Below are 27,636 nucleotides of genomic sequence, written 5' to 3' on the forward strand. Positions count from 1 at the left end.
CCCACACGCACCCACACCCCTACACCCCCACACACCTAGCCTTATATGGACTGGAATTAATCATGTTTCAAGACAAAGAAGCCTAGATTAAATCATGTTGGGAAGCAATTGAGTCTTCAAGGAAACATCAAAGGTTTGCAGATGTCCCCCTGGGCCTTTTCACCAGCTTCGATTGAAAGCACTGGTGGGAATGTGCTTACAGCCTCCTATTCTGTGTTTTTTTTTCTTGTATCTAACCATGCCTCAGAGCTCAGATCTGCTAATCTCTCAAGTCTTTAAAATTGTTCCTCAAATAGGTGTAGAGACAGAAGGAAAAGTGAGATTGAGAAAACTGCAGAAGGTGCTACAGTCAAGGTTGTATAACTGTTTGTGGTGGTGGTGTTGTTATGAGAAAATTATTACTGCTAATATTAAAACTCTATTCCAAATACAGTCTCTCAGAATAATATTTTTACTTTGGGGAAAGGAACAACACAAAGTAGAGTAAAGGTGAAGCGGAATGAAAATAATATAGGGTTTTCACTTTTGTTTTGCAACTAAGATATAAAAAGTGTGGCATATCTATCTAGACCTCAAATTGATACCCCTAAATAAAGTTTAATGCATCTGTCTGGCTTTAGAAGTCACCTATTTAATAAATAAAGTCCTGCTACATACCAGACTTTTATTCATACAATATATATTAAAAAAACATGCATTATTTTCCTTTAGCTTTATTAACTGTTGTCTAATTTAAAAAATTCAATGAAGTGTATTGAATTATATGATTATAATGTGACAAAATGTGAAAAAGTGCAGAGGGTGTGAATACTTTGCAAAGCACAAAACATTGCACTTTGCATGCAATGAGCCATATAGAAAGAAAATATAACAGACTTTTTGTGTACCGGTAATTTATTTTGATATCCAGACTTCATTAACATTTGCATTGTTGCAAGGGTGTATTTGCAATAGCAGCATCAAGAGAATTTCTTACTGTGAAGTTATTAATAATTCACAATAATATAGCCTGAGCTTCATCTACCGCCACTAGTGATTTGATCACTCAGGCATAGCAATTACTATAGGCCGAATAATTAAACTGAAGATATAATTTAAACTGCTGAGGAAGATAATTATGCCTTTATTTGTAGTAAACTGAGAGATTCTGAGATTTCTTTGCTTACAACCTGATCAGTTTCAAACAGACTGTCTAAATGTGATTTAACTGTTAAACTATTATTACTTAACAATGATTTAAAGGTAACCTTTCACTTTCTGTCATTTTTCATACATTTGGAAACCTTTTTCTGGTTTGAATTATTGATAAATAGCTGGCTGTTGCATGCTGAGCTGAAGGCTGAGGAAAAACCTGCACTGGATTTAGCTGCTAAGGAGACTCCCCCTGTGTCATATAAAAGCAGCTACATTGTGGACATTGTTTTCTGCTTAAATTATTCATTTTTAGTTCCTGTTTTACTATAAAACTGCTTTGTAAATGAGCTTCATTAGTAAGAGGACTTTGTAAATCTTACGCTTTTGTTATTTACAGGGCGACACTGCAATCATGTGCAGACCAATGAGACCTTTAATCCTTCAAAGCCTGATACAGGAAACAATAATCAGAGAATTCTGGATTTTAAAAAATGAACTGTTTTTGGATTCTTTTAATAGAACAAATACAAGTTTTTCCTTATCTTCAGAAGGACTCATTTTGTGTATCATGATTGCTACTTTAGGAATTTATGGTTATTTATCATATTCTCTCAACCAAGAAGATATGGATTGTAATCCTGAGAAGTCAATTGCAGAAATCATCTTAAACATCTGTTGCTTGAATTGACAAAAGTGTAAGGGACTAACTTATTGATATTGCTCATGCTATTTTGGTTCATGCTTCTTAAAAGGTTTGTGTTGATGTGTTGGCCTCAGAGATTCCAGCAGGCCACAAAACTATAAAAAAGTATTTATTCCCTTTTTTTGTGTTTTTGCTTTTTGTATCACTTAAATTTCAGGCCACCGGAAACTGTTTTGAACCAGACAACGACAATGAAAACTAGTATTTTCAAATAAAAAAAAGTATTTTAATTATTCAGGGAAAAAAACTGCCAAAAATGTGAAGATGCAATTAATAAGTTCAGAATTCACACATACTGACCATATTCTTTGGTTTAATTTTACCTGCCACAGACTGGCCTGATTGACCGACTGGTAGAATTACTACAAAAAGCACTTGTCTGACAACATGAAGTAGGCCGAAAGATTTCCAGAAATCCAGAAAGGTTCTATAGTGGTTTAATCAAAATCTGCTGGATGCAAACAAAATTGAAGACAAAACAAAAGTTATGCACTCTCCTCTCAGTAAAGCCGTAGTTATTTACTGCAGTCATCTTTGGGTAAGAGTTTTGCTTCCAAACACATAATGACTTCTCATACTGGGTTAAAGCAGGATTAAATCATCACACTAACAATTAACCTCAAAGGGAGTGAAATAGCGTCAAACTTGATGGCTGATATTAACACAGTATGATATGAGCTGTGAATTATACAAATTTCTTTTAGCTCAGTTAACTCATAACGCTCCACTAGCAACACAAGTAATCAATGTAATCTGCATACAAAGCAAGGACTGCCTCTCATTATCACTCCAGTTGTTTTTTTTTCTCTCTCTCTCTCTGAAATGTTAGCTGTATTATGGGGGAAATATTGATTCCACCGACACTTCCAGGGAACACCATTATTGACCGACTGCCACCAATAAATTGTTGAAAGCTAGCTGATGAAAAAGCTTCGAGCTATGGTGAAGAGATCCAATAATTACTGAGTGCAAATGTTTTCTTATGCAGTGTCATGCCCAAGCCTCTGTCACTGCTTGTATTCAACATGCATACTGTCATTGATTTCTGATCATTCAAAGGCCACACTAGCAGACCCAGGTAGCCTCCAGCAAGTTCAGGATTTTGGTGCAGCTGCTGCAGCTGCCGTTGCCAGGGTTATGGCATCAAAGTATGCAACCTTGTTATTAGATCCAGGCTGCCTAGGAGGCAAAAAGGCAGCGGCTTGGTTGCTTTGTTGGTTTTCGTCTTTCCCAGCAGGATAGCCTCCAGTCATTCCACAGCATCAGAAACACAGAGAGATGGAATAAGATGGCACAACTTCTTCTAATTAGAAATGTACAGTATCTCTTGTACATATAAAACATCCTTAGAGTAAAACAGCTACCAAAACTACGGGGCATTTAATGAAATTCATTAAACAGTGAAAAATTCTATATGTATTGACAGATAAATCCACTTTTAAAACACGAGAATGACCAAAACAATCTAGTCATAATAGAGGTGATAAAAAGATTTTGCTCTTATATCTTAATAATCTTCTCCAGGATGGATTTACTTATTTATCATGGAACTGCCAGTGCAGATTTTTGCATTATTTAGTCCTCCTCTGTTGGTTTTATAAAGCGATTAAAACCTTGTTGACCTTTAAGATTACTGTTTAAGTAATCTTTAAAAAAAACCCAGTAACATTACAGATTATTGTAAACAATGAAAATATAGATTTATTTACTCGAATTGAGTTTTATTCTTGCAGGATTTACAAGATCCCTGGATTATTTCAGTATTGAAAGGACATGAATGCATACGGCGCAGTACTGGACAAATTGAGTTGTTGACCCTGGAGATCAGAGAATCATACAAGCATTTAATGCACCTTACAAATAGGAATTTTGAGCTAAAACATAGCTTCTTTAGATTCTATTCATATCCATGCACTAAACAAATAAAATAGTAAAGCAAAAAAATAAATAAAGCTAGTCTCTGCCATTGTCATTAGTTCACCTGATTGTAGACACAAAAACATAAAACCAATCAACATATCCCACTGTTCTTTTGCTATAAATAGGCTTTAAAGGTGCAGAGCTGGAGCTGAAAGATACATAAAAATCTAGAACTCGTTAGTACTTCAGAATGAACATTTTGAGTGATATTTTACTATTTCCATTATTTTGATTGTGTGGCACAGTGTGCAATGGAGGCTGGAGAATCCATACTAAACATACTCTATTCCGGCTTTTCCTTCTCTCCCTTCATGTGCAGCGCTGGTTCATACGTTCAGTGATGCCTCTGCAGCCTACAGAGCGGTACAGGAAGATACTACGCTCTGCGGGACCTTTCCGTGCAAGTGACGTGCCGTGATCAGTCCTGACTTCAGATCATTTTAAAAGAAACAAGGAAATTTGAGCGGAAAACACAGGATTACTCTTTCAGGGGCTGCCGGACGGACTCCGCTCAGACAAGGTAGGCAGCAAATGTGTGCATGTTGCGTTCCCCCCCGCCCCCCACGCTTCATTCATTCTGCAGAGAGAATTTGTTTGTCATCAAGTAAAGTGATCATGTACTTTATGAAATACACACTTTTGGACTGGTGGAACTCAGACCGCAATGTCCTGTCGTGTTGTCTGATTTTTTTTGCACGGAGACGTACAACTTTGTCTTAATTCTGGTAATTTTAGAAATAAGGTTAACGTGCCCGACAAACTTGGTAGACTGCTTTATTTTAATTGGCGCGTTGACAGCTGTCCCTACTATCGCCATCTGTGATAACAAGGCAGTTGTGGAATATCCAATCTTCCCCATCCGTGCGCTTTGACGGCAGACCTGCGTCTGCTATTGCGTATTTGGCATTTAAATATGAGGACTAGCTGCAGAATTTCTGTTTTTCTGCAGCGATCCTACTTCTACCTTTTCTTTTTACCATCCATTAACGCTGTTATCACTTGTGGGATGAGGTCACAGCTTTATTCAGTGTCATCTCACCGCACATTAAGGGCTGTGGGATGTTAAATTGACCAAAGCCTCCAGTCATTCCACACCATATCTTCATTTTTGAGGAACACTCTCAAGCCTTTTCACCCTCATCCTTAGTAATAGAGACTACATGGATCGTTCATGCATCCATGTCGAACTTGTTCAGCCTCTGTGGTACCCAGCTATCTTCAAAGATAGTTCAGTTTCTCCGAGTCTTTCCTACTAGCACTTCTCCACACTGACTGTGTGATTACAGTCATTAAAACACTGCCTGAAGTAGCATTGCCAGTGCAATTCAGCCAGTATAAAAGAACAATGTTACATCTCCAAATTACTCCCCAGACTGAATCCAGCTGCGATTTGAATGGATCACTTGTCTGATCTAAATGCTTGACTGGTTTGTCTTGGGTGATAAAGTTGTTTGTCTGCCGGTTGAAGATGAAAATTATTCTATTAGGATATACCCAGTAATTAGGCAATAGTGTTTGAACTGAGGCGGATGCAATAAACCTCTTGGTTCTGGAGAGGTAGACTGAAATCCTAAGATCAGGAATAAGAGGTCAGTGAAATATGCTGAAGCCATAATTCATCAACTAATTAGAATGCAAAGCCTGAATATCAGGGAAAACACTTAACGCTGCAGTTGAACTGAATTACTTTTTTTTTTTTATTCTCTCCTTGTGTTATCGTTAGTTTTACTTTTCTAACAAAAGCCTTAAGGCGGACATTTTTCTGCTCTCTTATCTAAAGTATGCAGCAGTCCAATCCAACAATCTGTTGATCTTCCACTGCTGCCTCTGGAACTTGTGAAAAGACCAAACATGCACGCTTTCCTTATTATTCACAAGGCCACAGCAGTCTCCCTCACACGCCAGAGACTGTCTGCTTCTTCCTTGACTGTAGGGGTTTCATTGTACTGTGAAAACAGAAGTCTTGCATTTTCTTGCCTGTCAAGTAATGTTAGTGTCTGTGCTGAACTCTAGAAGCTCATGCATCATAGTCCATATTTTTCTCTTCAGTTTGGCTAATAAATTAAATAAATCTACCTCTTTGAAAATATGTTATGACTGGAACCTATTTGGGGGTTTTTTGTCAGTGAGCCAAGAGTTTTTTCTGCTCCTGAGTTAATTTTTCAACTTTACATATAATATCATCAAGTTCATCATCACACTTGCACATTTCAGCAACAACATTTAAAGTGCTTTAAATAATAATAACTGGCATGTTTGTGATTGATCTCTACACTTTTAATAAAGTTTTTAAACAACATTAGTGATTTTCTTTAATTCACACTAGCTCAAAATTGTACATATGGGGCACTACAGTAATGTGAGCTTAACATCTGTGTGGGAAGACCACGCTCCAAAATTAACACCTTCTAGCACATGCAAAATTTTCAGCTACCTGCACGAACAAAGAAGATGTTTATGGCCAGATGAGACAAAGATTGGGTCATTTCACCAACAGTTTGACAACAGTTTAATGGAGCCAAGGAGAGATTTGAAAACCTAAACACTGTACTAACTGTCAGACATGATGGTAACAGCTTTACCCTTTGGGCTGTTTTTCTCCCAGTCATATGAAATAGTGAAGAGAATACCCCCCCCCATCAACAGACTGTTGAAAGTCGAATGCTACTGAGTGTTTATTCTAATCTACTTAATCTATCTTTTTATCTAATCCATTGTATGTATATACAGTACAGTCCAAACTTTTGGTCTGTACTGTATATATACTGTGTGTATATATATATATATATATATATATATATATATATATATACACACAGTACAGACCAAAAGTTTGGACACACCTTTCTAATTCAATGGGTTTTCTTTATTTTCATGACTATTTATAAGGCAAGAAATCCCACTTATTAACCTGACAGGGCACACCTATGAAGTGAAAACCATTTCAGGTGACTACCTCTTGAAGCTCATCAAGAAAATGCAGAGTGTGTGCAAAGCAGTAATCACAGCAAAATGTTGCTACTTTGAAAAAACTAGAATATAAGGGGTATTTTTAGTTTTGCACTTTTTTGTTTAGTGCATATTTCCACATGCGTTATTCATAGTTTTGATGCCTTCAGTGTCAATCTACAATGTCAATAGTCATGAAAAGAAAGGAAACTCATTGAATTAAAAGGTGTGTCCAAACCTTTGGCCTGTACTGTATATATATATATATATATATATATATATATATATATATATATATATATATATATATATATATATATATATATATAATATTCTGCTTACATTCCACCCTGAAAAAAGGGAACAAGTTTAAATAAATCATTAGTGCCCCAAATTTAATCACATTATGCCCTTGCATAAGTATATGTATTTTCTGACCTGCACTAAGTCATCTTCTCTGCTACAAGACACCTACAAAGACTGCCTTAGTTAATCCCTTGTAGGTGATGCCAGTGGAATATTGGGAATGTTTTCAAGTGAGATAAGAGCTGTTTAATAATTCAACATCTCTGCATCTTTTTCACACTTCTTACATGCCCCAGCTCGTCTCGCTTGATTATGCAGATAATGCTGTCCAGATGAAATGCGTCATCACAGAATGGTCTTGTTGTTGTACTGTTTGAGATCGACTTTGAAGCATCAGAACACTGAAATTAAAATGAAATTATATATCTAGATATAAATGTAACAAATGGCCGTTGCGTTTTCAAGGACCAGAGGGTAGAGGAGCATTGGCACAATGATTGCTTTCTAACACCCCAGGGGTTTATCACACAAGAAGATTCTGCAAAGTGCAATGATGATGGACCTGTTACTCATAACTTGGGCCCCCTGCAGGTTTTATTAAAGAAGGCCAAAAGTCTTGGCTGTGTCGTAATAACGCTTGTGGATGACAGCAATGATGAGTCAGGTGTTATTATGTTCTCTGACGTGCTGTAAATCCTGCCCGTGTGTCTTTTCCTTTGCCAAATTTTAATTACGCCGCGCTGTTGGAGAACCGGGCCTTGTCAAGTCCAACTATGTCTTGTCTTGCAGAGGGACATAGTTACTTGCGTAACAGAGGGAGCTCTGTTACTTGCGTTGGAGAACAGGAGTTGTTCCATTTCCAAGACTTCAATTTCGTGATGAACATTCTTACACTTTTAGCTAATAACGGGACTCTTTAAGCACTCCCGTACAAATTCAGAAATTTTAGCATGTATACTGTCTAGAGCACTTTTGTGCCTTTTGAGTTGTAGTAAAAGAACTACAATCAATCTAATATAGTTTCCTAACTTTATTTCTCAGTGCTATGCTGGTAAAAATGTTAAAGGGTTAATAGATGAGTGCTGTTGTGATGACTTCCTGTAGGCAGGATTTCAGAAACAGCAAGTTTTTAAAGAGACAGATGACCAATTACAAGGTGTTAAAATAGTATGTAAAATGTCTTTTAAGTCATATTTGATATATAGATGTAGCATTTTTATAATGGCTGAAGTTAAAAAAGTTGTTTGATTCTGCTGAAAAATGTGAATGTGTTTGGAAAACACATAATGCTACCCCTTTAATTACCATGAGTCATTTATCTGTTAGATATTATCATTGATGAGACAAATAAAAACATTTTGATCAATTTGGATCATACACTGGTAAAGTGGTTTACTATTAGATATTTCTGTCGCTTTCCTGGATATGCAGGTTTATGTTCAAGATTTCTGTGTTATGACTTTTTAAAGTCACAACTTATTGAATGTCTGATGGAAAATAGGACTGTTTAAAATGACGCTAAATAAAAAAAAAATCATACCTGCAGATCTCTGATCTCCTTTAGCTCTGTAGCTATGTAGCTCTGATCTCTGATCTTTGTCGTTTGACAATATACCACTTCCAGTCTCTCTTTCTCTCTGTTTGTAGTTTGTATGTACACAAGCTTAGTAATCCATTGTTCTTTCAAGGCTTTTGTTTGTCTCAATTTTTTGTCAGCTTAAGCGTAAAGAATCTGACTATTTTTTTTTATGTTTTACAAGAATCGTAAACATAAGGGAAGCTTATTAGATTCCCTGGAATCTAATGAGCTCAAAACAATCTGGACATCAGTCATGAGCATACTCTGCTTTAAGAAAAAAACAATAATAAAAAAAAAAAAACTGTTTGTTTTCTTCTTTCTTTGTTGCAAAAAATAGGACTTGCTTTGGTAGTATAAAAATGTATTCTAGACATGCTTTTTGTCAGGGGACACTGTTAATTCTGGTGGGAGAAGGAAAGGAAGATGTGTTTGTATGCCTTCCAGCAACTGGAGCATGCTCCAACTGTGAAAGGCCAGTGCCATTGTTGGGTAACATAATCCACCAGGGAGGCCTTAAGCCGGAGACTGGGGGAGAGCTGCCTTTATCAACGTTCCCGTACGGATGCAGATGCCTTTCAGTGCTTGAGTCTACCGTAGAATGCTAAGCAACTGTTACTTAACTTGTGTGATGGAGTACACACATTCTAACCTTGTTATAATTCTGAACTTAAAGAATGCAATGTGCCATGCCTGTATAAGGAATGGCAATGACAATGGCAGCTTGTGATTGAGTTTTTTCATGATGTCAAGGTGAGCAGATATATTGCCAAATACAAATGGCTCCTCTGGGGTAAAGGCATACCATAGATAATGGTATGTTGATGATTTTAATGAAGTGTTGTGGAGTGTATGGTCATCTGCAGAATTGATGCAGATAATAATGTGTCTGTGAGAAGTCTCTTAATGGTTACTGTGGCTCAAGATAGATTTTATATAGACTTTTGCTTCTGTATTGGATTCCCTGGAATCTAATAAGCTCAGTCAATGCTGCTCACAAGCAGAAAACTTTCAGTAGATTTACAGCACTGACTGAGCATATTGTGCACTTGTTGTTAGAGCTGCAGCAATTACTGATTGCCATTCATATACATGGTAGCATTGGATCGATATGTGCACACAATGAAATCAATGTTTCATTTTCTGTATGCAGGTGCTCATACATTGGTTAGATCACTTGTCTTTAGGCATGACAATGATGAGAAAAAATTGTTCATGCCTTCAATTAAAAAAAATACACATTATTCTTTAATGGCTAGAGACACAATAGGTTATGGACCAGTAAAACAATTTGTCCTGGAACTATTTGCAAGTATTATTTGAGGGGAAAAAACAGTTAGAATTTTGGAGTTTAGAAAATAGTTCGGATTTTTTAATCAAAAATAGTTGATTCAAATCTGTTCTCATTGTATATTTTTAATTAGTAAAACAGGGACACTTGACTTTTCTGTCACAATTATCTTGACAGTGTAATAGCGTCTGCTGTCAACCTGAAATTGTAAGACAGTGTTTTTAATGTATTATAGTCCCAAGGTACATTGTCTAATTAATTTAGTAGGAGTAATAATTTTACTGCAGTCGCTGGGATGTGATGATCCACAGTCAGTGCTGCTGTCATGTCAGCCTATTTAACCTCCACAAAGTACAGATTTCATGTGCACAATAACAAATTAGTATGACATTTCGACTTTTGTCAGGCACTGAGTAGGAAAATTTGTTTTCCAAATATCTTGGTGACCTCCATTTTATTATATTTCAGTTTCACATAATTTGGCAAAAATGATAATCTTGCATAAAAAACAGCCAAGCTTTCTGATGATGGTAGGTCACTAGTTATTGGTCTGAAAACACAAATGAGATACAGCCTGCTGAAAGCTGAGCTCAATCATCAGTTGGGGAACTTTCAATCACGTGGTTATATTGACAGTTTTGGTGTTTCCCAGAGCTATGGATTAGCTTTCTGGAGCAGCAAAGGAGCTTCTATGCCAGTGTCCCTCCATGCCAAAGCTCTCTGCAGTAGCCTGCAGCTTCTGGCTTGGCCGCCTCTCACTAGCTGTGACAGGAGATGGAGAAAGACGATGAATCAGATGCATGACAAAGATCTTCCCGGCACTGATGACGACTCAGTTTCCGGAGATCGTCACATAGTGAGGGAGTGTGATCACAGTTACATTTATTTTAAAGTTCTTAAGTCAGTTTGCTTAAGGACCATGTAACTGACCAAACTATGTATCTATTGTGTACGTTCTGCAAATTCTGTTTTTTGAAAATCCTAATTCATCAAACACACTGTATGAGATTCTCATAGTGTCATACCTGAATGCAAGTGTAGCAACAATTATTCATAATTCCACTATGTAATTGTTTTATGATGCCATCATTATCAGAGTTTTATCAGCTTATGCCACAACTAGATCTGAATCTGTCTACTTCCCCCTTCTTCAGAGAAGAAGTGGGCCTTAAGTTACCTAATGCTAGTTCGAGTCTCCACAGGAGGTCAGACTATCATGTCTCCAAACATCGAAGTAAGCCTTTGTGAGCCCAGATCCTGTGTATTTAAGGCAAGGAGATTTATTTCAAGAGCCCATTACACAAGATAAGCTGGAAAAGGTAGGTCTCTGAATGGTTCACTGGAGCCTATTTTTAAATCAGATGCGCAAATCTGAGGTGATGAAGTAGCAATAAGCAGCACAAGGTAGATGATGTGTAGTGACAGGTTTTGATTGATCTGATCTTGTAGAAGAAAAATATGAGATTTTAATTGAGCTCATCCCAAGTCTGACAGCACCCAGTGGATGGATGGCTTACGCTCTTTTTTTTTTTTTTATAAGGGCTTGAAAACAGAGAACCTGTCCTTTCTTTGATCTCATCCTTGACAAGAAAAGAGAATGTAAAAGATGGTCTGAGGCAGTCCTAACTCTGCACAAAGGTTTGAAGCCGTTGTCTTGCATCCAACTGGCATCAGCCCAGACTAAAAGCCCCTTTGTGTTCCTGATTTTAATATTTAAGACTCTTGAGTCTACCGGCAAGTTTTCCAGTTGGAAAAACCAAGAGAAGCCTTTTCTGCTTTAAAACCTTCAACTGCTCATCATCATTCTGTGCCAGCTTGCAGCTCTTCCAACATCTTCCATTGGATTTAACATCAGCCAGTCTAGATTTAGCATTAAATTAATATGACTAAATTTGTTGGATTACAAAGCTTAGGCATGCTCCTTTCTAATTAATTATGACTTGTACATCAATGCTTTTTAATACCCATTTTGACAAGGCTCCTTTAGCAAAAAAACATCACATGACAAGAATCATGTTTATGCGAGTTTTACAATCATACTGATGTGACGGAAACACGTATGGCTAATAGATAATTTATAAAGAAAGAAGGTGTGGGCCTTGATGTAATCATAGTATGGTGATGGATTTCATATTGGGGCCCATGAACTGTGGAATGTCCATGTGAGGAGAGGCAGGGCCCTAAAACGCTGCCAGATTTCATTTCACGCTCCGCAGAGCACAGCTTCTGAGATGGTGACATTTACATGGCCCTCTATACCACTGCTAGATGCTGCTGGCCCAAGGCGCCGGCTAAATCAGGCACAAGAGCCAATGAATGAGGAGCCAAAGCAAGCAGTAGAACAAGGCGGAGATAGCTAATATGCTGTGTAGAAGAAGCACACAAAACGAGCCGTTATCCTCAGTTTAAACACCCTAATTCATTCTTTTTCCTATTTTCACTGATAAGATCATACAGTATAACGTGTCTTGTGAAATAATTTATACTCCCTCATCACATTTTTGCATCACAAAAACTTCTGTTGTTTTTTTTGTTTTGTGGATTTTGGCAACAGATCAGAGATCCTAAGTCTGGATCCAAACTGTGGTCTTATCAGGACTTGGATCATTTGTGATGTAAAAGTTGTTTTTTTAAATTATTTAAACAGGATGAATTCCACTGATCTTTTCATGATGAGTTTTAAACCCATTTGTGTAATACGATGAGAATTAAACTTAATAATAAAAGAAAAATAAAATTAAGGAATCATCCCCACCTGTCTCTAATTTTTTAGTAGTTATAGTTAATTTTGTGACTTGCTGAATTAGTGAAAAGCTGATCCTTAGCCTGCTGGATTTTGTTTCAATTTCAGCAGGTGTTAGAGTGGAAGTTTTCAGTGTATTCTATTTTGCTGAGGTTGTGTATAAAATAGTTTGTTATATACATACTTAATGCTTTTTTTTCCCAAGTTTCCCATCTTATTTTTAGTATTCACTGTGTTTAATTAATTGAAAAGGAAATCCGGTTGACTTGCCAGTAGTGACAATTTACCAAATTGTGTAAATGGCTTCTATAAAAAATGAAAAGATTGCTGAAAATAATGTTTGGTTAAGACATTCACTTGTATTCAGCCACATTTACTCTGATTAACCTAAATAAAGCCCATGCTCAACTGCACTACATTTTACCAATTTTTTTTTTTTTTTTTTTTTACAAACGTTTAACCAGATTAAATGACTATTATCTATGCGCATCAAAGTTTACGTTTTGCCACAGATACTCATTTGGACTGTAGTCTGGACTTTGATGAGGTCCTTCTAACAAAAATGAATTCAAACTATTTGAACTGTAACTGATTGTAAACCTCCACCCCATTCGTGAATCAGCTAAATCCTCTACCAGGCTTTTCTCGACTTCTCGCTTTCCTCTGCCTTTTGGCAAAGGTAAAAAAAAATGTGTCCATGCCATAATGCTGCTAATATTATGTTTCACTATGAGACTGGTGTGAGGATTTTTTCCAACACTGTGTTGTTCCACAGTTTTTTGTTTTTTTTCCCTTTGGGGTATTAAAGTAAGGAGAGTAAAATACAAACAGTATTCATGCCTGACTGACTGTACAGACTTTTGCTTGCAAAAAGTTTTTTTAAAACATGTCATTTTCCTTCTACTAACAGCCTCACATGCAATTCTACGAAAACACACTGAAATTTATGATAACTTTTGACTTGTAACTTGATAAACCGTTCAAGAGTTAGTCCTATTTTTTCAAGACAGTGCATGCAAAGCCATAAATTCCTGGTAACATATTGAAGCAATTCATTTATACTTACAAACTGTCCTGTTACAGCTGTACTAGTGTTTACTGTGTGTGTATGCGTGTGTTAGAGGGGAGTGAATATTGCTAAGTCTGTAAGACCAGCTTGTCCAAAGGATTATCTGCTCCAAAGACCAACTGCTCATCTCTTGACCAAAAGGTCATCATAGTGTCGGTGCCAGTGAACCAGCTCTCACCAACTTCACTATGCTAACGTTATCCTTCAACATCCCGTCTCTCTTTCTTTATCACTTGTTGCTTGATGTGTTCAGAGCAAAATGAAACCCACTTACTGAAATCTCTGCATGAGTTAACCAGTGGGGTTGAATTTCTGTCAATTAGAGAATCATTCTATGTTTGACAACTTTCAAATGGAAAAATTGTTGAGACTGGATAAAGAAATACAATTCTTTCTTGTTTTATATATACACAGGCGTTTCCATACTGGATTCTTAATGAGGCAGACAGCACTGGAGTCAGTTTGTTCTTAGAGAAAATACTGATTTTGAAGGTTGTGACAAAGTTCTGTTGGCATTCAACTAATCAGTCATCATGATCCCCAGAAAGCTGTTTGTAAAAGGAATTGAGTTTTAAAACATATTTCAGTAAAATGTTGCACAGTGACTATTTCGCCTGCATTATCAGACACAAAAGGGTATGAGGCAGATGGACATAATGACTGGAGTAACTCGAGAGCAGGTGGATGTCAGCATTGTACATGTACGTCATGGACTGATGAATCAGCGCAACTGTCACACAGATGAGTGTGCAACGCTTTGTCCATTACCAAGATGTAAATCTAGTTTTGGCTCTTGCTAACTGCCACAATGAGGCAGTAATAAAGTTAAGGGAATCATTAGTGAGGATGTCCCAGTGGAACAGCAAGGGAAGGTGAGCTTGGGGAGGTTTCAACAGATGGCGATCGTACATGGGTGTCAGTGTGTGAATACACGCTGCATGAGTGCCCTTATTTTGCACAGAAACAAGTGAGAAGGGAACCAAATGTGGTAATCCAGTTGGTGACACTGATAACAGCCGGCTTTGAAATTATTAAGTTTGTTGTTTTTCTTCAATTCTGATTCATTTCTGATTCAGGCTTAAGTTTGACAATAGCATATTGTCATGGCCCTGTTTACCATTTGTAGAGTCATTAAGTTGTAAACCTTTAGACATTCTGCCATGAAAATGCAGTCATATTCTGAGGGAGCTATTCCTGTGAGGTTATCGGCAGGTTATAGTAAACAGAGCAGGTCCAAACTATGAAGACAGTTCTGGCTGCTGTCAAAGAAAAGCCTCAGGCCATGGAAGAACTATTCTGAATCTGAAATCATTCCTGACAGTATTTAATAATCTTACATGAAAAATGCTAAAGCTGCCTAGATAAAAATTTGAGCAGCATTATCCACGGCCTTGTAACATTACAACCACACAAGTCAGTAAATTTGATTGAAAATTTATTTAATAGTCCAACACGAAGCAGTGTATAATGTGAAGTGGAAGACATGAGACAAAGCTTGCAAAATGTTTTAACACATTAAAATTCTGAAGTTTGGCATTATTTTATATTCTGCCCCGCTTACTCTGCTATAATAAGTTGGTATGTGGGTTACCAACCTGAAGGCGTACCACAGTTTTAAAAAGTATAATTTTTCAGGATACTGTTCCAAAGGTTTTATGTCCCATTAATAAAATGCCAGGGAACATCTGGAGTGTGCTGAGTTTGGAGCAGAGTTTCTCCTCACCTGTCCTTGCATCCCTGCTTAATAAAACAGCAACCCTGTCACTCTCATAACTCTGGGTGAAACCTCTTAAATTTGCTGAAAACTAAAGGATATGGCCTTCTCCAGTTATTAAAGTTATGATTTTTTTTCAAGGTAAAGTTGATATCTGAAATGTCTAGAGCATTTAGGTAGAGAGCAGGAGGACTAATGGAGCCCAACTAATTAGCCAGCTAATATTAGATTTCAGTGTGACTGTGTGTGAAGAAGTGATAATATCCATCACAGTAATTGCATTTATTTAAATGCTTCTCCTAAACTTAAAGGGTTTTTATTCCATATTATGCTTAAGTTTTCCACCACTTACAATTTCTTTTGATAAAAAAATCTAAACAACCACAAAAAACTGTTTCAGCAATGCATGATATATCTGCATTACCTTTGGTATCTGCCAATGTTTGTCAATTTTCAATTTGTTCCACACAGTTATATGTTGTTACTGTTTTTGTATGCATTTTGAGAGGGAGAGGTTTGGGCAGATAATAGTCACAGTGATGTAGTGCAGGATTGTGGGCCGTTTGAAGCAGAGAAGCAATGTGAATGGTCTGTTCATGTTTTCATGTTGTTGAAAGTACAGGGAATATATATTTATACTTGATTAAATGGTTGATATTGGTGCATCCCTGGTTTTTATATAATAACTTCTAAAAGAAGTATGCTTATTTTCCTCTTTTTTTGAATATACTTACCTAAAAGCTTTACTTTGAAAAATATGTAGTAAAAACAAGCTTTGTTTTCAATCATTTCAAGACATATTTCAATTTTTTTGTTGAGTCTACCAGCTGGTATTCTCTGTATTTGGCCTACATTACAGCATGTGGCAAAATACCAAATGTTATTTTTGTATTAATACCCAGATTATCTCCTCATTTGTAGAGAGAATAAATTGTCCAATTATGTTTGTGCTCACAAAAATCGAAGGTCATATGACATCACAAGAGGCCATTAAACATGCTAGTCAAGTATAGGTAGAGGCAGGATAGAAATGGCTCCAAAAAGGTGTTACTACGCAAAACCATGGCTGATACCAAGGTGGCAGGCCTGGAGAAGAGAGAGAACATAAGAGGGAAAAACCCTCTTCTCGCTCTAATAATCGACATGAATGGATCCTGAAGTACAGAGTCCTTGTTTCAGAGCCAATCATCCAGATTGCCTCTCTATTATTTGTCTTTCCTTTTTATCTTACAGCAAAGCAGGTAGAGTTGGGGTTATGTTTTTACACTGGAAAAAAGGGTAATTTTTCCTTCTTCCACTTACTGCTGCAGGAAAAGGGCTTGAAAAAAGTACATAAGAGACCATAATAAGTAAGTTGTAACAGTTTTGGCTTATATGTGTCATGCACAATCACTCGCTGCTAGTCAAATCTCACCCACTGGAAGAAAACAGGGTTGGTCACATTGGTTTTTGCTTTTTGTGGCTCAAAATACAACACTCCAAATAAACTGGAAACTTATAAATGCCACGTATTATTTTAGAATAAACTGCTAAATAATAGCTGTCCTAAATTATTTTAAAATGATTGTAGTCATTGAAAGTTGGAAAGAAAAAGAACAAGGTTTCTCAATGGAAGTTCTCAATTTTTTCACACCAGTATAGTCCGTTTTTCACTCCCAGGCTGAATCTTGTTTTTTTAACTATAATGTTGCAGCTGATATTAGTTGGACCATAGTAACCCTGTTTTACAAATTGAACAATGGTTAATATTGTTTTGTTACCAGCTTCCCACCTGCAGATGAGTTTGTGGGGAAACAAATTAGTCATGTTCATATCGGCTTGCCTCTACCCTTGACGTCCACACCCGCCCATTTGTGACAAAGAAATTTCATCTGGATTTTCTAGTAATTAAATTAGCAGGGAGAAAAGGTCACATTTGCTGAGATCCAGTGCATGCATAGGGAGAGTTCCTTTCTAATTGAGCACAGAAATGAACAGACAGCTGGAGGTCAGGCTTCAGCCTGGCCCTTTGGGCTGGGTGATGGGGCGGCTGTTCTGGAATTAGCCAGCTTTTTTCCTGGTTTAGTTGCCACTTTTCAGGTCACTTTTCTGACTGAGCTGTTTCTGAGACCATTCCATTTTAGATGGATAGATAAATCTTTATTGTCATTGTCACAAGAACAACGAAATTTAAAAAGTGCCATCAGTCAGTGCATATGCTTAAAAACAAAAAATAACTGTCTCACAATTTACACACAATGTAAGAAATAAGTAACCAATAACTGACAAAAAACTAATAAATAAGAATAGCCACATTCTCACACGCATCATTCATGATGATTAATGGTTGTTTTTGATTGCAATTAGTTTTGTTATTGCTATCGGGTAAAAAACAATATATTTGGTATAGATAATATAGATTATCTATACCAAATATAGAGAGATAATCTAGATGTGCATAATAGGTGGTTTTGGATTTGTATTCTAATCAGCGGGCTGGGGGAGTGCAGCCAAATGACTTCGTTAAGAGTGTTTGTGTGTATAAAAAGGGAACAGAAGATGGATGAATGTTCACAACATCCAGTAAAGTTAGCAGCTGTGAGGAATAATTTCAGCACCATGGACAGCACTAAGTTCTTCATGCATATGACAATGCCTTCTTATCTGTACTGGTGAACACTTAGACTTAGACTGACTTTATTGTCATTTTGGATGCACAGGGTGTATACAGAACGAAATTCATCTGTCATCATCTGTCCAAACCTCTCCCTCTCAAAATGCATACAAAAACAGTAACAACATATAACTGTGTGGAAAGAACACTGTTTCTTTCTGTTTCAGTCAATGAAATCTGTTTTTCATCTGCAGGTTTAGGATGTATTTTATCACAAGTTTATCACATGCACCCATTTTCAAATGCAAATGTACATTTCTAGATTAATGAAAACTGCTGTGCAACAGAAATTTGAGGCTCATGTTATACAGTAAATGTGTTTGCAGGATGTGGAGAAGGACACAACCTTACTAAGCCGATATCTTTAAAGTTGTCTGCCCCCTCATTTCTAACAGACTTTATCATCTCTTGAGAGGAAAAAAAAACGATAACCCATATAATTTTATTTGACTTTTGACATTTCTACAAAACATAAAATGAACAATACAAGATAGTTTTCTGTTTTGTTATGTGATAGTTCTAATTTAACAGATCCAACTGCCTCTTGTTGAGCAGAAGTGTCCCACTGAGTTGGTGCTCAACTTTGTTAGTCATGAGAGAGTTTAAACAACTAGCGTACCTCACTAAGGGCAGAGTCTGGGATCATGTCTCTCATTGTGTTTCAGCTTTACCTTACATTGTATTTCCATCTCACTAACTTCAGCGACTTCACTCAGTTATTTTGTCAAAGGTCCAGGTGTTCATATTTTGAAAATATGGCTTTTGTTATCACTGTACCAAGGTTTTGGTTTGTTCAAAAAGATGTACAGAATATGGACAAGCTTCTCTCCACTGTAGTTTGTGAAGGTAAAACAAATCGGTTATCTTTTTTTGTTGCCCTTTCAGTGAAATGTAATAGATGCATGATGAAATGTAGGCAATCCTTTTATTCGGTGACAAACATGTTAAAAATAGAAAGTAGTTTTTTGTCTTGTGCCTCGCCTTCTCTAACTGCTTTCCATGCTGCCTGGAAGACTGACGGTAAAGGCATATGTGTTGAAAGCATGAAATACAGGCATTCATGAAGAGATGCAGAGCTCCTTGGTGATTCTGCCAGAGAGAGAGAGAGAGAGAGAAACAAGTGCACATGCAGCAGAACATGGCTTAGTCAGGGTCATCACTGGCCAACAGCTTTGGTAGCTGTGACAAGCTGGGGCATTTTCCTCAGGCTTCAAGAAACCGAGTAGGAAAAGATTTTAATGATGCCACTTTCCCAGCATACATTTTACTAAAGTTACATCAGCCATGAGTATTGGATATTTTTTTTTAGCAGATAGGAGTTGAGCTAGTCAGAGGAAGTACATTTTTCTTTTTTATAGTTTTTGAAAGACAGCCCTATTCTAAACTATTTGAAGTTTGTCATTCTTTCATAAAGTTTAAGTAAAAGCTGAGCTTAATGTAAATAAGAAAGTTTGTAAAAATAGAAAGGAGCAAAATATTTTCACAATACTGTAACTGTTAGTCATACAGATGACTTTCATGTGGAAGGTGGTTTTACAAGCTCTTGCATCATGGATTGTTCTTAGGTTCTTAACACATACTGTATTTTAAAAGAAATCTTTTGTGCTTTTGTACATTTGAGTTTGGATTTAAAAAAAATGTACAACAATGTTGTTTTTTTCTTTTCTTTTTATGGTCTGATTTGTAAAACTGAAAGAAAGGTTCAAGCCTTCTTTCCTTCAAGACCACAACTCTATTGAAGCAGAATTAAAGCTGCATTTTTTTATATCAGGAATGACAATAACCTTCTCATTTCTTTAAACTTAGGGTTGGTTATAAACCACTAAAATTATATACCAGTACATTGCACACATGTCTTATGTAGCAAATGATTAATAAATAAAATAAAAGACTGAACATTGTATGTGTAATGTATGTGCAACCCATACAATATGTTGCACATACACAGTGTATGTGCAAATACTACTGCATTTGCAATAGCATTTTTCTTTTTTTGCAAATGCTACTGCAGAAGAAAGAGCAGCAATGCACATGAAAAAGCTTTAATACCTTGAATAAAGAAAGTGTATTGTCATGAACAATTTCTCTAATCCCCTTGGTTTTTTCTATCACTTAAGGTGAACCTTGTGATTTCTGCTGTGATATCTCATTGATTCGTTTAGCAACCTTGGATTTGCAAATGGAAGGCTGGATGCTTCAAATGCAAAGCACACTTGTTACAATCTTAATTGGTAATTTTTATCTACAAACATCTTTAAAATATTTCATAAAATGTGTGCTTTGTTGGCCATGTGTCTTGCTCAGGTAAAATCACTTTAATATGATCAAATTCTCGTGTTTTTGGATATCGTATTAAATAAGTGATTCTCATTGTGCACATCAAAGTTCATTAAATCTTTGATGTGCAGAGTCGATTGAATCTGCTTGTCAGATGAACGACTCTGTCGAGTTTTTTGATGAACTGAATCTGCCTGACTGGAATTAATCAGATTGAAATGTATGAACTTTTTCTGATCAGTAAACGCACCTATGTGCAGTACACTGTGCTGACAACAACACTGTTTGGTGAATGGAGTTGCCAGATTGAAAAAGATTAATTAGCTATTTTTGAATTTGCTGAGATACTTAAAAAGTCGGCAGAGGAGATGCTAAACTTGCAAACACTTTCGAGAAAGAAAAGTGGATTTTCTGTTTAGGCATGTCAGATGATCATTCAGGCTGCCACAGCACAGAGCATGACGACAGCAGATAACAGGATGCTAAACATTTTACATCACAGTTGATTTTTCTTTTTGAGAAGTACAATTTCTCATTTCATGGAACATGCTAGTTAAGAAAATGTCTGCAGGCGCAGGGGCTTCCCATAATTTAGATATGGGTCTCCTGGCTCTATGTGAAACACAATAATGTTAGCTGTGCTAAATTTACTACAAATAAAACATGCTATAAATAACTTAAAATGTCAACCCACAGTAATTATGTCTTTATTTTAAATGTCAGTGAGATTCTGTAACTGTAAAGTTGTGCAACACAAACCTCTCTTTGTCGCTGTCTTACTTTCTCTCGTACAGTTTGACAGGGTTCCTGATATAGTAATTGATGATCATCCATGACAGGCTTTTTTATGGCTACTGCAATATTTCAATATCTCAGTAAATGATAACAGAAAATCCTTGATGTTTATACTGAAGTGTTGGGTTGGACATCACTCTTTTTTCTGGAATTATTTATTTTAAAAACATTTTGTAATATGATACACATATTTTGAGAAGTAGATGTCTGTAAGCTACAATATGCCTTAGAGAGAAGAGTAAATAGGATGTGTTTTAATTCATTTTAGTTGTGTTTTATTTATAGAACCCTTTGTCCCAAAACTTTGAAGATTTTACTGCATTTGCAGACTTTTTTCAGTGACTCAGAGAGAGACAACTTTGTAACTTTTGGCTATGTTTGAGAAATAATTGTTTCATTTATTGCAAAGATGGTTCATTTTTCAATTGCTAGACAATGTAGTTTTTTTTTTACTGAAGTCAGAATTGACAGGACAGAACGTCTCTGCTCAAAACTAATCAGCTCAGTGATTTGTGAGTTGAGAAATCAACCACAAAGTCTGGAACTGGGCTGGTTTATCTCTAAAATAAACTGAAGATTCAAATTTGGTTTTAGGTTTGGCAAATCAAAATAAACCTGTCTTTGTCATGACTTCAGTTTTACAAAAGCAATATTTTAAGCAAGATAATGTCCAATTGTATGCATTTTTCTTCTAAGTAGATTATGTAGACATGAGTTCCTTGTGGGTTCGCAACAACAAAAAAACATATTATGTAGCTTAAATGTTAATGCTTTTGTGTAATGCTTATAAACTGCATGATCTGAGTGTAAACATGCTCGGTCTATGATATTTGTACTTTTGAAATGCTTGGAAATGTGCAAGCAGATAAAGCAGTGTCGTAGCACAACGTCGAAAGAATGCAACATAGCCTTTGCAAGCCGGAGCACAATACAATAACACACTCAGTGATGTCATTTCTATAATCTGATGGAATCTGGGCCAGCTTCAACGATGAGGCAGCCCGAGGGATGAGCAGTCACTGTCATAATGATTCGGTGTGTCAGAGGGTGGAGCTTTATGGAAGAGAGGGAGATGCATATCATTTATGTAGACATGCGCAGACACACACACACACACACACACACACACACACACACACACACATATATATATATATATATATATATATATATATATATATATATATATATGTATGTATGTAGGGGTGCGTGGGCGTGTGTTGGGTGTGTGCATGCGTGCATATTTTGTAATGAGAAGGATTCCATTTTAATGGCATTAATTTTTGTGCTTTGCATGCAGGTTGCATAAAGAGTTGAAAACTCCAATGTTGGATAATTTTTGACACACTGCTAGAGCATAGTCGCATTTACTAAATGCGGCAATTAACTTGTGTAATTTATCACAGTAGGTTTCTCTCAGCCTTAAACTTTGTTGCTTCATAATTTTTAGCGAAGTTGCCAACTTATAATTTTGATGTTGCATGTTTGGAATCTCTCCTGCATTCAGACGCCAGATAATTTAATTTAATTTTCAGGACAAAACCTTTTGATGGAGAAAAAAGCCCAAAACATTTTATTTGGTGTCAAGCCATGCCATAATTTCTTGGAGCAGACCCTGTTAAAATTACACCATGCTTTCAGACATTCTAATTAAGCTTGTACTCAGTGCCAACCACAATTTGTGGTAGTTTTATTCTCCTGACAGTAAACTGGTAGAATGTTTTCAAAGCAAATTCTGACACTGATTGGATGTCTGTAAGTTAGGAAGACATTAAATAAAACACAAACACTGTAGTTGTTAGAATAAATTTCTCTTTAAAAATGGTGTCTGCTAAAGTCTGCCCAGAGCAATACAATTATCTAAGAGTCAATGTGTGTTTATTGATTTCTTTGAAGGCTCAATAAGGCCATACTAATGTGTCAAACATTCTCATATTGCCTGAGCCAGATGTCAGCATGAATAATTAACTCAATGCATTCTCAGTGGAGAGTGAATGTTTTTGAGTATTATCCACTAAATCTTATTAAAATCAAATGTGGTGGTTTAAAATGTTTCATTTTCAGTCTATGTAATAATTCAATATTTTCCAACGGATTACATTTAAAAGATTGACTGATCAAGCTATAAGTTTAATGCTGCAGCCGTCAGTTTATTGGATTACGAGTACATGCCGGTATCTTACGACTCTCTTCTTCTTAAGAACTTCCTTTTCTTGCCATTGGGGGCTTTATCTCTAAGCCTACTTATTTTACAGATACATTTTAGCCTTAAACAGTCACTGGGATGCTGTTTCTGTGGATGGTAGCTGAAAATTTTAAACACTGGATTTAGATTATGTTTCTTTTCCTTCTCTGTACATGGCTGCAAATTAGAACTGCTAAATAGATAAAACCACAACCATCTTTCAAAAACTTGTCTTTACTTCTCTTTTTGTTTTTAGTGCTTGGAAGCAATATTTGATAGGATGTATTATTTCATGTGTTATGTTTCTACATAACACATATGTTATGTAGAAACATAGAAACATATGTTCTAACATAGAAACATATGTTTCTATGAAACAAATTGTAATTTGGTCTTTACAATTGGCCAATTGTAAAGGCCAAATTGTAAAGGTCACAGAGAGTGGTGGAGAAATTATGTTGATGGAAAATGATGAGAAGGGGAATATATGGCTTAATCACATCTGGTATTATCATGGCAATATTTAGCAAGACAGCAATGCCTGTTTTCTAACATTATGTAGCACTATTCTTTTAGTTTGAGATTCTCAGGTATGGACAACACTTGAATGAATTGAATAGTTCATTAGCAAGCCTTTACAGGGCCAGGTGGCATGCTGAGGAGGTAATTCACCCATTTGGATGAGCTGTGTTGGAGCAACGACGTATTTAAAACCTGCCGTGCAACTAGACCTTTAGGACTGGAGAGTGACAATTTCAGTGTATTTCTGTTGTAATAATTGTTCCCATGACTAATTTTGGGTGAAGTGTTTAAAACGGATATGTAACAAAATTGACTAGCAGTTAATAATCAGGTTGTTTTGAGTCACAAGATATGGAGCTAAAACTTACTTTGTATAAGTGGAGCAGTTGGTACATTTTCTCTAGTATTTTCTCTAGTAAACAGTGGAAATTATAAACCCTAAGCAAAGTTGCATTTAAATGCCAGAAATGAGCTCAAAATATGCTGTAATATCCAAAAATTGCAGTCTGTAAAAAGCTGCAATTTTCTTTGAGGACAACGAACTGCATAGAATATCATCTTAACGGTATTTCTGGGTTTCCCCTTTTAGAGCTTTTATTCTATCAGTTCTGGCAGCCTTTTGTTGCTTAGTTACTTCTTTCGTCATGAATAAGTAGAATCTTTATTGTGAACATACGGTGTTATACAGTCAAAACAATTGCTCCCTTGCAGCAAGAAGGTCCTGGATTCAAATTTTTACCCGGGGTCTCTGTGCATGGAGGGTGCTTGTTCACCCTGTGCATGCATGGGTTCTCTCCAGGTCTTCAGTTTCCTCCCACTCTCAAAAATTATGGCTATTAGGTCAATTGATTAGGTCAATTGATTTAAATTACCCTGGGGTGTGAGTGAGTGAGTTTGTGCATGGTTGTTTGTCCTTTGTTGCTCTGTGATGGAGTGGTGATCTGTTCAGGCTGTAGTCTGGCTCTTGCCCAATGTTTGCTGGAGGTATGGACTCCAAAAGCAATATAAAAAGTCAAAATACAGTTTTTAAATGCTTTTGGAGAGATGGCAATGTTGTGTTTATACGATCATGTTCACATCTTTTAAGATACGTAAAGAACAAATGAAGTCAAAAGTCAACAAAAACACTTTCTTGGCGAATTGTCCGATAAAGCAAAATTGTAGGTATTTGGAAGAAACGTGAAACCACTACTCAAACTTTGAAGTAAGAGGGTGGCAGCACCATGTTGAGTGGGTATTTTGCTGCAGTAAGGACTTATGCACTTAACATCAGGAAGTAATACCAAATTTGGAAATACCAAAGCAATATCTCCAGTCACAAGCAAGAAACTTTTAATTTTTTTCTTTATTTAATCAGGTAAACCCCGTTGAGATCTAGATCTCATTTTCAAGAGGGACCTGAAACAAACTTCACTCCCCATCGGGGAATCGAACCCCGGTCTCCCGCTTGACAGGCGGGGGTACTCACCACTATACTAACGAGGAGTTAACTTAGAGCGCAAATAGACAATGACCCTCAGCATACCGTCAAATTAGCTACAACATGGCTTAAGAACATCAAATGGATTCTTCTGGAATGAATATAAGAAGCGATATGTTTTTCTCTAACCTTCCTTTTAATTCTAGAGTGTGTTAATGAACATTCTGTGTATGTTCTGATGAAATGTTTGCTACCTTGTGGGTGTGTTTTTTGTAGCAGCCATATTGGATCCCTGCTAAAGAAGAGGCCAGCCTCAAACCCATCTGTTTAATGGACAGTACAGTGATAAGATCTGGAGTTTGATTAGTTGAAGCTTTAAGTAATTAAAATAATAAAATGACTTATAAATTGTGCATTTGCACACACAGAATTTTGTTTGATGTTTTATTATTGATAAATAATTGTTAGTGTTTACACTGTGTATGTGAAAGTCAACGTTATTTCCTTTTCTCCACTCTAGAAGGTTGAGGTGATTGGCCAATGTAAATTGAGAAGGTGGGATTTAACCAGTGTATGGGTGGACTGCTGGGTGTAGCAGGAGGACTGATGGGAAAGGCTGCCATCTTTGAAATCTGCTGTGTTGCATCAGACTTAATAGACCAACTTTGTTTGCTGTACAGCCAAGATTTACTTGCGTCTCTTTCCACACCACACTTCTCAGTGTAACAGAATATTCGAGTCTGATTTGTAATTTTGACAAAAAACTGTAGAAACACCAGGATCAAACTTGACTATACAACACTTGGGTTTCCAGAGGTCGTGCCTTCTTGTAGGCTGCAACAACCACGCTGGTAAACTGTTGCTCATTAAAAATCACTGGAAAATGTCACGACAGCCAAGATACCACAATGTCTGTAGTGGGCTGAGTAGTTTATCTGGTGCTGATAATTCATAAGAGATGGAATAAAGTCATGGAGGAGAAAGGAACGTTTATCACTCAACATATTACCTAGGTACCAGGAGGTTGATATTTTCCGAGGGTTCAGTGGGAGCAGGAGTTCATGTGGACAGACAAAAGACTAAATATATTTCACATGTCCATAATAAAATATTGAAAATGACTTGGGAATCACCCAAATCTGTAGTGAATCTTGGCAAAGAACTATTGATTTATCTGTTTTGATTAAATGAAAATATTATAATATCTTACATAAGGTTTTTCCTCTTGTTGTTTTTTTAATCCAGTGTATGTTTTTCTTTTCTGATGCTTCAACTCTTATAGTAGATGACCAATAATACAAACGGTTAACTCACTGCTTTACTCTTTATTTTTTCTACTAAAGATTATCCATGTTGGGTACAAGCATTTATAGTCAAGTTCCTTTAAAATAACATCACGTCTCCTCTGCTGTGTCACAGTAGAACGGTGCCAAGAGCTGGTATTACACATATTCCACTTTGCAGAAAATATGATTCATTTACTTTTCTCACACGGGAATTTCTTGTGTGTTACATGTCCTTGTGCATGCAGCAGATCTTCTAGTTTTCTGACTAAGCCTTATTTTGTTCAGCTTGTGTAATCCCCTTAAATTTCCCTCTGATATCCCTACTACCTTCACTTTAGATTAGGAGAGGGAGAGATCAAGACTCCTCAACGACCAGCGTGGAGAGCCTTTCTGAGGGAAAACACATGTTTTCTGGATAATAAAATGCCTGATCCAGCTTTGCATTTGGATTTCTTTCAAAGTAAAGCTCCTCCAAAATATTAAAACATATGTTGTGTGCTGTAATGTTTACACTGTAATCCTGTACTGTCACATTTTTTTGGCATTTATGTTGCTATTAAAATCCTGTTTTACATGCATGCCATTCCTTGAATTTATCATAAACCTGATTTAGTTTTGCATGGAAACTAGCTTCTTATGTCCCAGAGATATTCCCACATAGCCACTTAAACATGGACTTGTCTGGTGATGAGATTTCAACCTTGTTTTGTTCTAATAATCAAGCCCTCTTCTTGCATGAATGTCACACTCTGCTGCATTAATGTCGTAACTCAGACAACTTGTCCATGGTTACACACAGTGTAGTAATTTCAGAGGAGGCTGCACATATTGTGTACACACAGATTTAATGACCATGTACTGTCTACTTCTTGGGATTGTCATGCATAGCTTGTAGGTGTCAACAAGATGAATGGAGAGATGCTCCGCCTGCTGGCTTTTTTATATTCTACAACGGTCTGTCTCTAGGATTTTCTATCTGGTGATATACATCACCATCTATTTTTGATTCAGTTTTGCTGTCTTAATTTTTTAATTATTTTCCATTTGAGAGATTTTTTTTAATGCATTAAATGTCATGTACATTATTTTGTTG

General features: G+C 36.5%; 1 protein-coding gene and 1 non-coding gene across 5 annotated transcripts in view; one reads left to right on the plus strand and one right to left on the minus strand.

Moving 5' to 3' along the window:
• The first annotated feature begins 4,095 nt into the window (after nucleotides 1–4,095).
• dlgap1 (DLG associated protein 1) overlaps nucleotides 4,096–27,636 on the plus strand; it is a 102,673-nt gene continuing 79,132 nt past the window's right edge. For all 4 annotated transcript variants that reach the window (XM_005798586.2, XM_023326600.1, XM_023326599.1 and 1 more), the window contains exon 1: nucleotides 4,096–4,277. The gene's annotated coding sequence lies outside the window, so the exon portion shown is untranslated. The remainder of the gene's footprint in view (nucleotides 4,278–27,636) is intronic.
• On the minus strand, nucleotides 25,251–25,322 carry trnad-guc. Its single transcript has one exon. It is a non-coding gene; the product is annotated as a tRNA-Asp (tRNA).

The sequence above is a fragment of the Xiphophorus maculatus genome, chromosome 21, assembly GCF_002775205.1.
Source record: "Xiphophorus maculatus strain JP 163 A chromosome 21, X_maculatus-5.0-male, whole genome shotgun sequence".
Classification (NCBI taxonomy): Eukaryota; Metazoa; Chordata; class Actinopteri; order Cyprinodontiformes; family Poeciliidae; genus Xiphophorus; species Xiphophorus maculatus.